The sequence below is a fragment of the Triticum aestivum genome, chromosome 6D (assembly GCF_018294505.1).
Source record: "Triticum aestivum cultivar Chinese Spring chromosome 6D, IWGSC CS RefSeq v2.1, whole genome shotgun sequence".
Taxonomy (NCBI): Eukaryota; Viridiplantae; Streptophyta; class Magnoliopsida; order Poales; family Poaceae; genus Triticum; species Triticum aestivum.
In genome coordinates, this window is record NC_057811.1 from 16,435,217 (window position 1) to 16,448,899 (window position 13,683).

Consider the following 13,683-nt stretch of genomic DNA (forward strand, 5'->3'; position numbering starts at 1 on the left):
CTAACATTCCGTGTTTTGTGCAGTGACACACATTGCACACTCATCCTCTTAAGCCCGAAATATTCCATGGCCACGTATTTCGACCCAGACCGTCAGTCGAAGATAGACTACACAAATATCAAGAAAGTTCTTGATGACGTTCTCCCCGGCTACGCCAGATCTGGAGGCACCTTTAGCAGGCCAGTTCGTAAGTACGGCAAGCACATCTTCAGCCACAATACGACGTTCTCCTGTGTCAAGCAGCCGCCTGGCAGTCAGAAGGATGCCTACTACGCCCTCCATCACATGCGGGCGATCGTACGGGACCATAATCACCTTCTGCTACCAAATAATCTCAAAGATTGGGCGGCACGCTTGTCGGCAATCCAGGACGCGGACATCAGACAAGAATTCTTTCGCATCCAGTCGGAGTTTGAGGAAATCATCCATCAAGATGTCCTTCGTACCTCGGGGCAGTTCTATCTCAGACATCAACCGTCCAACAGTGAGATAGAAACAACGCTACAAATGCAGGCTGACAACGCCCGTGATTTCATGACCATCACGAAAGACGGCGGCTTCATCCACGCTCCGGTCCCTGAGTCGAGTCGAAAGTAGTGATGCTATGTAGTTCTGAAATGTCGATTGGCTCATGTTGTAATATTAAAATTTAATGAACTTGTATGTCTCTTTGGTTTGGACAGTCGTTCAACTTATATGTAATCGATGCTATTTATTAGTAGGACCATGAATCGTGCTATTAATGTGTTGCTTTTCTCTTCCGATCCTTTTGTTGCATACTTATATATTGCTTATGTATTGTCTGTGAATTGCTACTAACGTTTTGTTTGGCTAGTGCATATATAGAGATGCCGTCGTATGTCGTCTACAAGGGTAAGGTTCCCGGAGTCTACGAAGACTGGGAGGAGTGTCGGAGACAGGTTCACCGTTTCAGCGGTAACAGTTACAAAGGGTACACCACTAGGGCGGAGGCGGAAGTTAGATACGCGCGCTATCTAGCGGGAGAGAGGAGGGAGCGAGGAGGAACCGGATGAAGACCATTTTCATCGCGATGATGCTAATCGTGATGACCACAGCTCTCTTCTATGTGATGGTAGTTTAGATGATCGATATCGACTTGTAATGTGAAAACTCACTACTCGCGGTTTCGAGACTTGTGATGTTATAACTTTGTTCGGTATTTGAAATTCGGAGACTAATATGATGAATTGTATTCGAAGACTAATCTTCTATTGTATTCGATAAATCAGCTGTTTATATGTTGTGCTCTCTATATTATGTGCAGTAATATGTTTTGTAACCTGTGCAAATATCAGAAAAGAAAAAAATCCCTAATATTCATACTAATGGTGCACCACTCAGCACACTAATGGCGCACTGCAGAAAGGACACTAATGGCGCATCACCCCCTAGTGCGCCATTAGTATGCCAAGGCACATGGGTAAATATGGCCCCTGGGAGGCATACTAATGGCGCACGGTGGGCTATACTAATGGCGCACTGCGTGGTGCGCCATTAGTATACCAGATACTAATGGCGCACCTGGGGTGCGCCATTAGTATTTAATTCTAATGGCATGGTGCTAGTGGCGCACCAGTAGTGCGCCATTAGTAGGCAAAACTGGTGCGCCACTAGCAGGCCTTTTCCTAGTAGTGTTGGTCCCGGTTCGTGGCACAAAACGGGACCAAAGGAGGGTATTGGTCCCGGTTGGTGGCACGGACCGGGACCAATGGCTGGTATTGGTCCCGATTTGTGCCACCAACTCGTACCAAAGGGTGGTGCTGCCCGGGGCCAAAAGTTTAGTCCCACCTCGCTAGCTGATGAAGGAAATATACCCTAGAGGCAATAATAAAGTTCTTATTTCATGATAAATGTTTATTATTCATGCTAGAATTGTATTAACCGGAAACTTAGTACATGTGTGAATACACAGACAAACAGAGTGTCACTAGTATGCCTCTACTTGACTAGCTCGTTGAATCAAAGATGGTTAAGTTTCCTAGCCATAGACATGAGTTGTCGTTTGATTAACGGGATCACATCATTAGAGAATGATGTGATTGACTTGACCCATTCCGTTAGCTTAGCACTTGATCGTTTAGTATATTGCTATTGCTCTCTTCATGACTTATACATGTTCCTATGACTATGAGATTATGCAACTCCCGAATACCAGAGGAACACTTTGTGTGCTACCAAATGTCACAATGTAACTGGGTGATTATAAAGGTGCTCTACAGGTGTCTCCGATGGTACTTGTTGAGTTGGCATAGATCGAGATTAGGATTTGTCAGTCTGATTGTCGGAGGGGTATCTCTGGGCCCTCTCGGTAATGCACATCACTATAAGCCTTGCAAGCAATGTGACTAATGAGTTAGTTGCGAGATGATGCATTACGGAACGAGTAAAGAGACTTGCCGGTAATGAGATTGAACTAGGTATTGAGATACCGACGATCGAATCTCGGGCAAGTAACATACCGATGACAAAGGGAACAATGTATGTTGTTATGCGGTCATGTCTACATAGTTCTCGAACCCGTAGGTTCCGCACGCTTAACGTTCGGTGATGGTCGGTATTATGAGTTTATGTGTTTTGATGTACCGAAGATAGTTCGGAGTCCCGGATGTGATCACGGACACGACTAGAAGTCTTGAAATAGTCAAGACATAAAGATTGATATATTGGATGACTATATTCGGACACCGGAAGTGTTCCGGGTGGTTTCGGGTAAAACCGGATTACCGGAGGGGTTACCGGAACCCCCGGGATAACTAATGGGCCACATGGGTCTTAGTGGAGAGAGAGAGGGCCGTCTAGGGCAGGCCGCGCGCCCCCTCCCCCTCTAGTCCGAATTGGACTAGGGAAGGGGGGCGGCGGCCCCCTTTTCTTCTCCCTCTCCTCCTTCCTTTCCCCCTCCTAGTAGGAGTAGGAAAGGGGAGTCCTACTCCTACTATGAGGAGGACCCCTCCTCTCCTGGCGCGCCACAAGGGCCGGCCGGCCTCCCCCTTGCTCCTTTATATACGGGGGCAGGGGCACCCTAGGAGACACAAGTTGATCATTGATCTCTTATCCGTGTGCGGTGCCCCCCTCCACCATAATCCACCTCGGTCATATCGTTGCAGTGCTTAGGCGAAGCCCTGCGCCGGTAACTTCATCATCACCGTCATCACGCCGTCGTGCTGACGAAGCTCTCCCTCGACACTCTGCTGGATCGTGAGTTTGTGGGACGTCACCGAGCCGAACGTGTGAAGATCGCGGAGGTGTCGTACTTTCGGTGCTAGGATCGGTCGATCGTGAAGACGTACGACTACATCAACCGCATTGTCATAATGCTTCCGCTTACGGTCTACGAGGGTACGTAGGCAACACTCTCCCCTCTCGTTGCTATGCATCACCATGATCTTGCGTGTGCGTAGGAATTTTTTTTAAATTACTACGTTCCCCAACAGTGGCATCCGAGCTAGGTTTATGCGTAGATGTTATATGAATGAGTAGAACACAAGTGAGTTGTGGGCGATAATAGTCATACTGCTTACCAGCATGTCGTACTTTGATTCGGCGGTATTGTTGGATGAAGCGGCCCGGACCGACATTACGCGTACGCTTACGCGAGACTAGCTCTACCGACGTGCTTCGCACACAGGTGGCTGGCGGGTGTCAGTTTCTCCAATTTTAGTTGAATCGAGTGTGGCTACGCCCGGTCCTTGTTGAAGGTTAAAACAGCACATACTTGACGAAAAATCGTTGTGGTTTTGATGCGTAGGTAAGAACGGTTCTTGCTCAGCCCGTAGCAGCCACGTAAAACTTGCAACAACAAAGTAGAGGACGTCTAACTTGTTTTTGCTGGGCATGTTGTGATGTGATATGGTCAAGATATGATGCTAAATTTTATTGTATGAGATGATCATGTTTTGTAACAGAGTTATCGGCAACTGGCAGGAGCCATATGGTTGTCGCTTTATTGTATGAAATGAAATCGCCATGTAATTGCTTTACTTTATCACTAAGCGGTAGCGATAGTCATAGAAGCAATAGTTGGCGAGACGACAACGATGCTACGATGGAGATCAAGGTGTCGCGCCGGTGACGATGGTGATCATGACGGTGCTTTGGAGATGGAGATCAAAGGCACAAGATGATGATGGCCATATCATATCGCTTATATTGATTGCATGTGATGTTTATCTTTTATGCATCTTATTTTTGCTTAGTTCGACAGTAGCATTATAAGATGTTCTCTCATTAAATTTCAAGGTATAAGTGTTCTCCCTGAGTATTCACCGTTGCGAAAGTTCGTCGTGCCGAGACACCATGTGATGATCGGGTGTGATAAGCTCTACGTTCACATACAACGGGTGCAAGCCAGTTTTGCACACACAGAATACTCGGGTTAAACTTGACGAGCATAGCATATGCAGATATGGCCTCGGAACACTGAGACTGAAAGGTCGAGCGTGAATCATATAGTAGATATGATCAACATAGTGATGTTCACCATTGAAAACTACTCCATCTCACGTGATGATCGGACATGGTTTAGTTGATTTGGATCACGTGATGATTAGAAGGTTGTCTATCTAAGTGGGAGTTCTTGAGTAATTTGATTAATTGAACTTTAATTTATCATGAATTGGGTATTTTGCATGTCTATGTTGTTGAGGATAGATGGCCCGTGCTATTGTTCCGTTAAATTTTAACGCGTTCATAGAGAAAGCTAAGTTGAAAGATGATGGTAGCAACTACATGGACTGGCCATTAGTATGCCAAAGGATACTAATGGCGCATCACCCCGCAATGCGCCATTAGTATGGCAAAGCACATGGGTAAATATGGCCCCCTGGGAGGCATACTAATGGCGCACCGTGGCCTATACTAATGGCGCACTGCCTGGTGCGCCATTAGTATACCAGATACTAATGGCGCACCAGTGGTGCGCCATTAGTAAAAAATACTAGTGGTGTGGTACTAGTGGCGCACCAGTAGTGCGCCATTAGTAGGCAAAACTGGTGCGCCACTAGTAGGCCTTTTCCTAGTAGTGTGGGTCCGTAACTTGAGTATTATCCTCATTGCTGCATAGAAAAATTACGTCCTGAAAGCACCGCTAGGTGCCAAACCCGCTGCAGGAGCAACACCAGATGTGAACATCTGGCAGAGCAAAGCTGATGACTACTCGATAGTTCAGTGTGCCATGCTTTACGGATTAGAACCGGGACTTCAACAACGTTTTGAACGTCAAGGAGCATATGAGATGTTCCAGGAGTTGAAGCACTGTGTTGGTTTTCCCTTGAAGAGGAAAGGATGATGCAGCAAAGTAGCGTAAGTATTTCCCTCAGTTTTTGAGAACCAAGGTATCAATCCAGTAGGAGGCCACGCACGAGTCCCTCGCACCTACACAAACAAATAAATCCTCGCAACTAACGCGATAAGGGGTTGTCAATCCCTACACGGTCACTTACGAGAGTGATATCTGATAGATATGATAAGATAATATTTTTGGTATTTTTATGATAAAGATGCAAAGTAAAATAAAAGGTAATAAAAATAGCTAAGTGTTGGAAGATTAATATGATGGAAAATAGACCCGGGGGCCAGAATATCTAGGTATGATCATGTATATAGGCATCACGTCCGAGACAAGTAGACCGACTCCTGCCTGCATCTACTACTATTACTCCACACATCAACCGATATCCAGCATGCATCTAGAGTATTAAGTTCATAAGAACAGAGTAACGCTTTAAGCAAGATGACATGATGTAGAGGGATAAACTCATGCAATATGATATAAACCCCATCTTGTTATCCTCGATGGCAACAATACAATACGTGCCTTGCTGCCCCTACTAACCGCAAGATTGAACCCAAAGCTAATCTAGTAGGCCAAACCAAACTGATAATTCAAATAGACTTGCAAAGATAACCAATCATACATAAAAGAATTCAGAGGAGATTCAAATATTGTTCATAGATAAACTTGATCATAAACCCACAATTCATCGGTCTCAACAAACACACCGCAAAAGAAGATTACATCGAATAGATCTCCGCGAGAGAGGGGAGAACATTGTATTGAGATCCAAAAAGAGAGAAGAAGCCATCTAGCTAATAACTATGGACCCGAACGTCTGAGGTAAACTACTCACACATCATCGGAGAGGCTATGGTGTTGATGTAGAAGCCCTCCGTGATCGATGCCCCCTCCGGCGGAGCTCCGGAACAGGCCCCAAGATGGGATCTCATGGGTACAGAAGGTTGCGGCAGTGGAATTAGGTTTTTGGCTCCGTATCTGGTAGTTTGGGGGTACGTAGGTATATATAGGAGGAAGGAGTACGTCGGTGGAGCAACAGGGGGCCCACGAGGGTGGAGGGCGCGCCCTGGGGGGGTAGGCGCGCCCCCTACCTCGTGCCCTCCTGGTTGATGTCTTGACGTAGGGTCCAAGTCCTTTGGATCACGTTCGTTTCAAAAATCACGTTCCCGAATGTTTCATTTTGTTTGGACTCCGTTTGATATTCTTTTTCTGCGAAACTCTGAAATAGGCAAAAAACAGCAATTCTGGGTTGGGCCTCCGGTTAATAGGTTAGTCCCAAAAATAATATAAAACTGTAAAATAAAGCCCAATAATGTCCAAACAGAATATAATATAGCATGGAACAATCAAAAATTATAGATACGTTGGAGACGTATCAAGCATCCCCAAGCTCCTGCTCGTCCTCGAGTAGGTAAATGATAAAAACAGAATTTTTGATGTGGAATGCTTCTTGGCATAATTTCAATGTAATTCTTCTTAATTGCGGTATGAATATTCAGATCCGAAAAATTCAAGACAAAAGTTTAATATTGACATAAAAATAATAATACTTCAAGCATACTAACTAAGCAATTATGTCTTCTCAAAATAGCATGGCCAAAGAAAGTTATCCCTACAAAATCATGTAGTCTGGCTATGCTCTATCTTCACCACACAAAATATTTAAATCATGCACAACCCCGATGGCAAGCCAACCAATTGTTTCATACTTTTGATGTTCTCAAACTTTTTCAATCTTCACGCAATACATGAGCGTGAGCCATGGACATAGCACTATATGTGGAATAGAATGGTGGTTGTGGAGAAGACAAAAAGGAGAAGATAGTCTCACATCAACTAGGCGTATCAACGGGCTATGGAGATGCCCATCAATAGATATCAATGTGAGTGAGTAGGGATTGCCATGCAACGGATGCACTAGAGCTATAAGTATATGAAAGCTCAACAAAAGAAACTAAGTGGGTGTGCATCCAACTCGCTTGCTCATGAAGACCTAGGGCATTTTGAGGAAGCCCATCATTGGAATATACAAGCCAAGTTCTATAATGAAAAATTCCCACTAGTATATGAAAGTGATATCATAGGAGACTCTCTATCATGAAGATCATGGTGCTACTTTGAAGCACAAGTGTGGTAAAAGGATAGTAACATTGTCCCTTCTCTCTTTTTCTCTCATTCATTTTTTTTATTTGGGCCTTTTCTTCTTCTTTTTATGGCCTCTTTTTTTCGTCCGGAGTCTCATCCCGACTTGTGAGGGAATCATAGTCTCCATCATCCTTTCCTCACTTGGGACAATGCTCTAAAAATGATGATCATCACACTTCTATTTACTTACAACTCAACAATTACAACTCAATACTTAGAAAAAAAATATGACTCTATGTGAATGCCTCCGGCGATGTACCGGGATATGCAATGAATCAAGAGTGACATGTATGAAAGAATTATGAACGGTGGCTTTGCCACAAATACAATGTCAACTACATGATCATGCGAAGCAATATGACAATGATGGAGCGTGTCATAGTAAACGGAACGGTGGTAAGTTGCATGGCAATATATTTCGGAATGGCTATGGAAATGCCATGATAGGTAGGTATGGTGGCTGTTTTGAGGAAGGTATATGATGGGTGTATGATACCGGCGAAAAGTGTGCGGTATTAGAGAGGCTAGCAATGGTGGAAGAAAGAAAAGTGCGTATAATCCATGGACTCAACATTAGTCATAAATAACTCATATACTTATTGCAAAAATCTACAAGTTATCAGAGCAAAGTATTACGCGCATGCTCCTAGGGGGATAGATTGGTAGGAAAAGACCATTGCTCGTCCCCGACCGCCACTCATAAGGAAGACAATCAATAAATAAATCATGCTCCGACTTCATCACATAACGGTTCACCATACGTGCATGCTACGGGAATCACAAACTTTAACACAAGTATTTCTCAAATTCAAAACTACTCAACTAGCATGACTCTAATATCACCATCTTCATATCTCAAAACAATTATCAAGCATCACACTTCTCATAGTATTCAACACACTCATAAGAATTTTTCTTTTTTCTTTTTTTCTTAATCTTGAATGCCTATTATTGTTAAAGCAAACTACCATGCTGTCTTGTAGGACTCTCAAAATAATCTAAGTGAAGCATGAGAGAACAATAGTTTCTATAAAACAAATCCACCACCGTCCTCTAAAAGATATAAATGAAGCACTAGAACAAAAATATATAACTCAAAAGATATAAGTGAAGCACATAGAGTATTCTAATAATTTTCGAATCATGTGTGTCTCTCTCAAAAGGTGTGTACAGCAAGGATGATTGTGGTAAACTAAAAAGCAAAGACTCAAATCATACAAGACGCTCCAAGCAAAACACATATCATGTGGTGAATAAAAATATAGCTCCAAGTAAAGTTACCGATGGAAGTAGACGAAAGAGGGGATGCCTTCCGGGGCATCCCCAAGCTTTGGCTTTTTGGTGTCCTTAGATTATCTTGGGGTGCCATGGGCATCCCCAAGCTTAGGCTCTTGCCACTCCTTGTTCCATAATCCATCAAATCTTTTACCCCAAACTTAAAAACTTCACAACACAAAACTTAACAGAAAATCTCGTGAGCTCCGTTAGCGAAAGAAAACAAAAGACCACTTCAAGGTACTGTAATGAACTCATTCTTTATTTATATTGGTGTTAAACCTACTGTATTCCAGAGGGGCTATAATTGAAGATACTATTGTTTCTGGTACAAAAGTTCCTATATCAATGGGAAATGCTCTGCCTTTGAGTGCGGTTTGAACTATTGATTTACGTAATTGGAAGTAACCAATTAGGTTTACGACGAAACCTAGAAATCGATCACTAATCCAATTTGACTACCTCTACGGGATAGACCTCAACAGAAAACTGTTGAGTAACGGCAGCAAGTGATTGAGGTTCACAGGGGCCAGAAAGACTCGGTCATAGGAACTTAGACCACCTACGCGCTGGTAAACGAAAACCACCTCGACCGGATCTACCGAACGAAGAGGGCCGCCCCGTCAAAAGAACGCCAAAAGGGCCACCATCTTTCCCCCAAAAAGGGGAGATCCGCTGCTTACTGCTCACGAAAACATCCGACCTTATGGACCACACCTTAGTATTCAGCCATACTACACATTGTACCAATAACTGATTGTTGCTACTACTACTATTTATTGGACAGCAGTATCTTGCAGAACAAGAGATGCTAAGTTTTAAATCATATATTTGCAATCTTATAAAGTTAATAATCACTGAAATAGGCATCAGCTGTAGCGACCTTGCCCAAGTAAATCCACTTACCTGTTTCTAGGAATGAACATTGGTCATTGCAGTGTAAACCTGAGAAACACACCACTGACCTTAATCATATATACATCATATTTGACCAGACACATCAATCAAAGCATCCAATTCTTTGGTCAAAAATGAATGTTCAATAGTCAGAACTGAACATCACAAAACTCAACCCATCTGCAGTCATCCATCGTTTCAAAGTAAGAAAAATATACTCATGCTTAATTATGGTAATTCAGCCTTGCAATATTATGTTCCAGTGCAGTAGAAAATTTACATCAGATTAATTAGGTCCATCTTCCTTTATTTGAGATAGTTAGCTGGAACTTATGAGTAAAACACAAGTCTAATACCAGCGAAAAAATCTAGCATCTTAACCATTAATTTTGCTCAAGTAAAACTTTTTTAAGAAAAAATTATGAATCCGAACAGCAGGGTGATACATTTCGGTGGAAAACAACACATCATTTGCTTTCTGGTTTCATGGGTACTGGTTTCAATACAAAATTGATCCACCCACACATCCAATTTGCATGATCTTCAATGGAAGTCAGAATCAAATATATGTCCATGAACTTCTCAGAGATCTTCTCTAAGAAATGACAACATCAACATATATGGGGGTTCAAGAATCAAATTATCAGTTTCATAAGGAGTTAGCATTTAGCAATGACTAACTAGCATGTAACAGGCATACTACAGTAAACAACCAACATCAACCTAGGCAAAGAACACCGAAACAGAGAGTACTAACAGTTTACATGGAGGGTGATAACTTTGTTGCGCCATAGGCTGTAACCAATTTCCAAAGCCTTTTTTTGTTCATGTAAATCTGAAATTAGTTGGTAATTCCCCTTTGCAAGCTGCTGCATAGTCTTCAGCAAGGTGTGGTGCGGCTTCCTTGTGAGGGCATATGAGCTTCTCCACAAAAACCTTCTCGGTCATCTTAACCGCAGTATGTAAGCTCAAGTCACGATCTAGCAGTCCATTTTGCCTGAGAAACTTGATAACATAGTACCGGGGTCTGAGTCGGCCCTCCATGCTATATGCAAGTATATCTGATCGATGAGCAATGTACACGGGTTCCAGCCCCACCTTAGAGACCAGGAACTCGGACCTGCGCTTCAGAGATCCCTTTGACTTCCTCAGCACACCCGGATACTTGCGCAAAGCAATGCTCACTTCGGCATCAGACCACCTGAAGGTATTTTTCAAGTAGTCCACTTTGGCGGCAATCTTCTCCTCGCTGAGAAATGCGACAGCCTGCAGTGCCTGCCTGAACATCCCAGAACCACGGGGCACGCCTATACCTTCGGCGCATGCCACCATGGCCCAAACACGCTCCGGGTTGGTTGTGAGCATCCTCGGCCCATGGATACACAGCTTGGCAATATCACAATCACCTAGCCCGCAGTCCCTCAGGAACACGGCATTGGGCTTGACCACCTTGTCGAGGTCGGCCGACAGAAGGTGGTTTTCACGCTTGAGCATCCGGAGTAAGTTGTCCAATGAGCCGAAGAGGGGCAGGTAGTATTTCAGCTTGGAGACGATGGTTCTGCGGCGGAAGCAGTGGTGAACAAGCGAGACGAGGCCGCCAATCTCGGAACGCGACAGGCCGAGGCCGGTGAGGCCTTCGACGACGGGGACCAAGGTTCTCTCCACGCCGGCGCAGAGGAAGAGCGGATCTTTGGCGACGACGGCGGCGGCATCGGCGCCGGAGAGGCCGAGGCCGGCGAGGAAGGCGAGGACGGCGTTGGGTTGGCGGGGGAGTTGAGGTGGGAGAGCTTCGGGGGGGCCTTGAGCGCCTGGGGCCGGGTGAGGCCGCAGGTGTCGACGAGGTACTCCTCGACGGCGAATCCAGCGGGGTTCGGAGAAATGGCGGCCGCGGCAGCGGAGAGGAGGCGAGGGAGTGGGGATGTGGCAGGGGCGGAGGGTGAAGAGAGGAGATGGGAAACGATGCGCTCTCGGAGGCGAAGGAAAGAAATGGGGGCCGGCGAGAATGGGCTGCAATTTTCGGTTGTTGTCGTTCGGTTCAGCACTGGGCTCTAATTGGACCGAAATTTTCATAGGCCCGCCTAACTCTTCGATTTATTTTTTCAATCGTCGATATTGGGCTCTCTGTGTTAATGAGTTTCTTGTCTTGGACTCTTAAAAAAAACGAGAATTAAACATGACTCGGACTGTGTTTCATTACCCATAAAAAAAATGTTGAAAAAAACAAAGATGTGTTTCATAGCTTGTAGCACAAATTATCGAGCATGAGAGAAATGCTTACTTACAATGCTGAAGAAATGACATAATTACTTCAAAATTATGTCTAGAACCTCCAAATTTCAATATGCATCATCAGACATAAAGGCTCAATATTTATTCACATTTGTTCACATAAATGCCAATACAGTAGCTATGTTGCGGAATATTCCGGAATCAGTTACTTTGGAAATGAATGAGAAACTGACAGCAGCTTTCTCTGACTATATTTTTGTTACGACGCCTGCCTACTTGCTGGGGAAGACGTCACGTTGCAGAGGTATTGACATCGCTCAAGATTTGCTGGCGATATCTGATGGTCATGGACGTGGTGGAACATAGGAACTCAGAAATTTATAGCAGACGGCAGAGAATGGGAATGCTTCAGCCTAGAACAGCGCTCAAGATTTTCCACATGATATTGTTCCCAGTAGTTTGCAAGCTCTTGGATGGAACTCGCTGCAGTTCTGCAGCTATGAACAGCCAACTGCAAGGCGTGAAATTAATTAGTGACATGAAGCAATGCGAAAAGAGAAGCAACTGCAGTATTTCAGTAACGAATCAACCAATGACAAGAAGAAACAAATCTAGATCAGATTCAAATAGATGGATTTCTTACTAAACAGCGGCAATCTGACAACCAAAGCACAAGAACGCCAATACAAGGAAGCACCTACAAAGAATCTGTAAACAAGATGACAAGCAGAAGAAAGAACATAGAACAGAGGCAAAATATAACCATGAAATTGTAAATTTTCCAAATGATATTGTTTCTAGTAGTTTGCAAACTGTTGGATGGAACTCTGTGCAATTCTGCAGCTATGAACAGCTAACTGCAAGGCGTAAAATTAACTAATGACATGAAGCAATGAGAAAAAAGCGAAGCAAGTGCAGAATTTGACTAACGAAATCAACCAATGACCAGAAGAAGCAAATCTAGATCACATCAAAATAGATGTATTTCTTGCTAACAAAATAATAAATCCACCAGGTAGAAAGGGGAGTAGTTCTCCAAAGAAAAAAATCAAAGAGTAAGCTGAGTTTGAGGCTACATGCCTTTCTCAGTGGAAGCAGAGCATGAGGTCACTGCCCATGTCCACGTATCTGAAGATGGACCATCACTGAACACTGATACTTCCCAAATCACTCTTAAAATATGAACATGGGGAACAATGGAGCTGACAACACATAATTCGTTCAACCATGATTTGGAAACATAGAATTAGATGAGACCATTCAGCCATGTCATCCAGGCCAGCATGGAGTACGGCTTCGTACAGGTACAGGCACGCACTTTGTTTTTGTCAGACACCGCTCCGGCTCACCCACCACTGAGGGGGTGACCAAGGCAAGGGTCGATCACCATGTGGATATGGTCTCCAACTCCGCGGCGGTGACCCTCGTCGTGCCCAAGATGGGGTGGCGCATCAGACCGACACAGGTGGAGGAGGCAAGGAATCTGGCCATGTACGGCGTTCAATGACACCAGCCGGGAGAGAGCCCTCTGAGTCCTTCAAGATCCACTAATAGCCCTATCTCTATGAGTTTGCGTTCTCCTCCTGGGCTGTGGTTTCCTCTCCTTCCCAACTTCTTTATCCCTTAGGTTCTGCTTTTGCTAAGACCAGCAATTGCTCACTAAATTTGTCATGAAACATGTTTTCACATTATCCATGTTTTTGTTTCATAAAACATAGAAGGGACTGTAGATGCATCATTAACTGCAACAAAATATAGCTAAACGGAGCTAGCTGTAAGAAACAAGCTGATTACTGAATGTGAATCAGTGTGGAGAAAAGAACTGA

At 44.1% G+C, this 13,683-nt stretch overlaps 1 pseudogene; it reads right to left on the bottom strand.

Moving 5' to 3' along the window:
* Nucleotides 1-10,247: 10,247 nt before the first annotated feature.
* On the bottom strand, nucleotides 10,248-13,348 carry LOC123142333 (uncharacterized; annotated as a pseudogene).
* Between the last annotated feature and the right edge of the window lie 335 nt (nucleotides 13,349-13,683).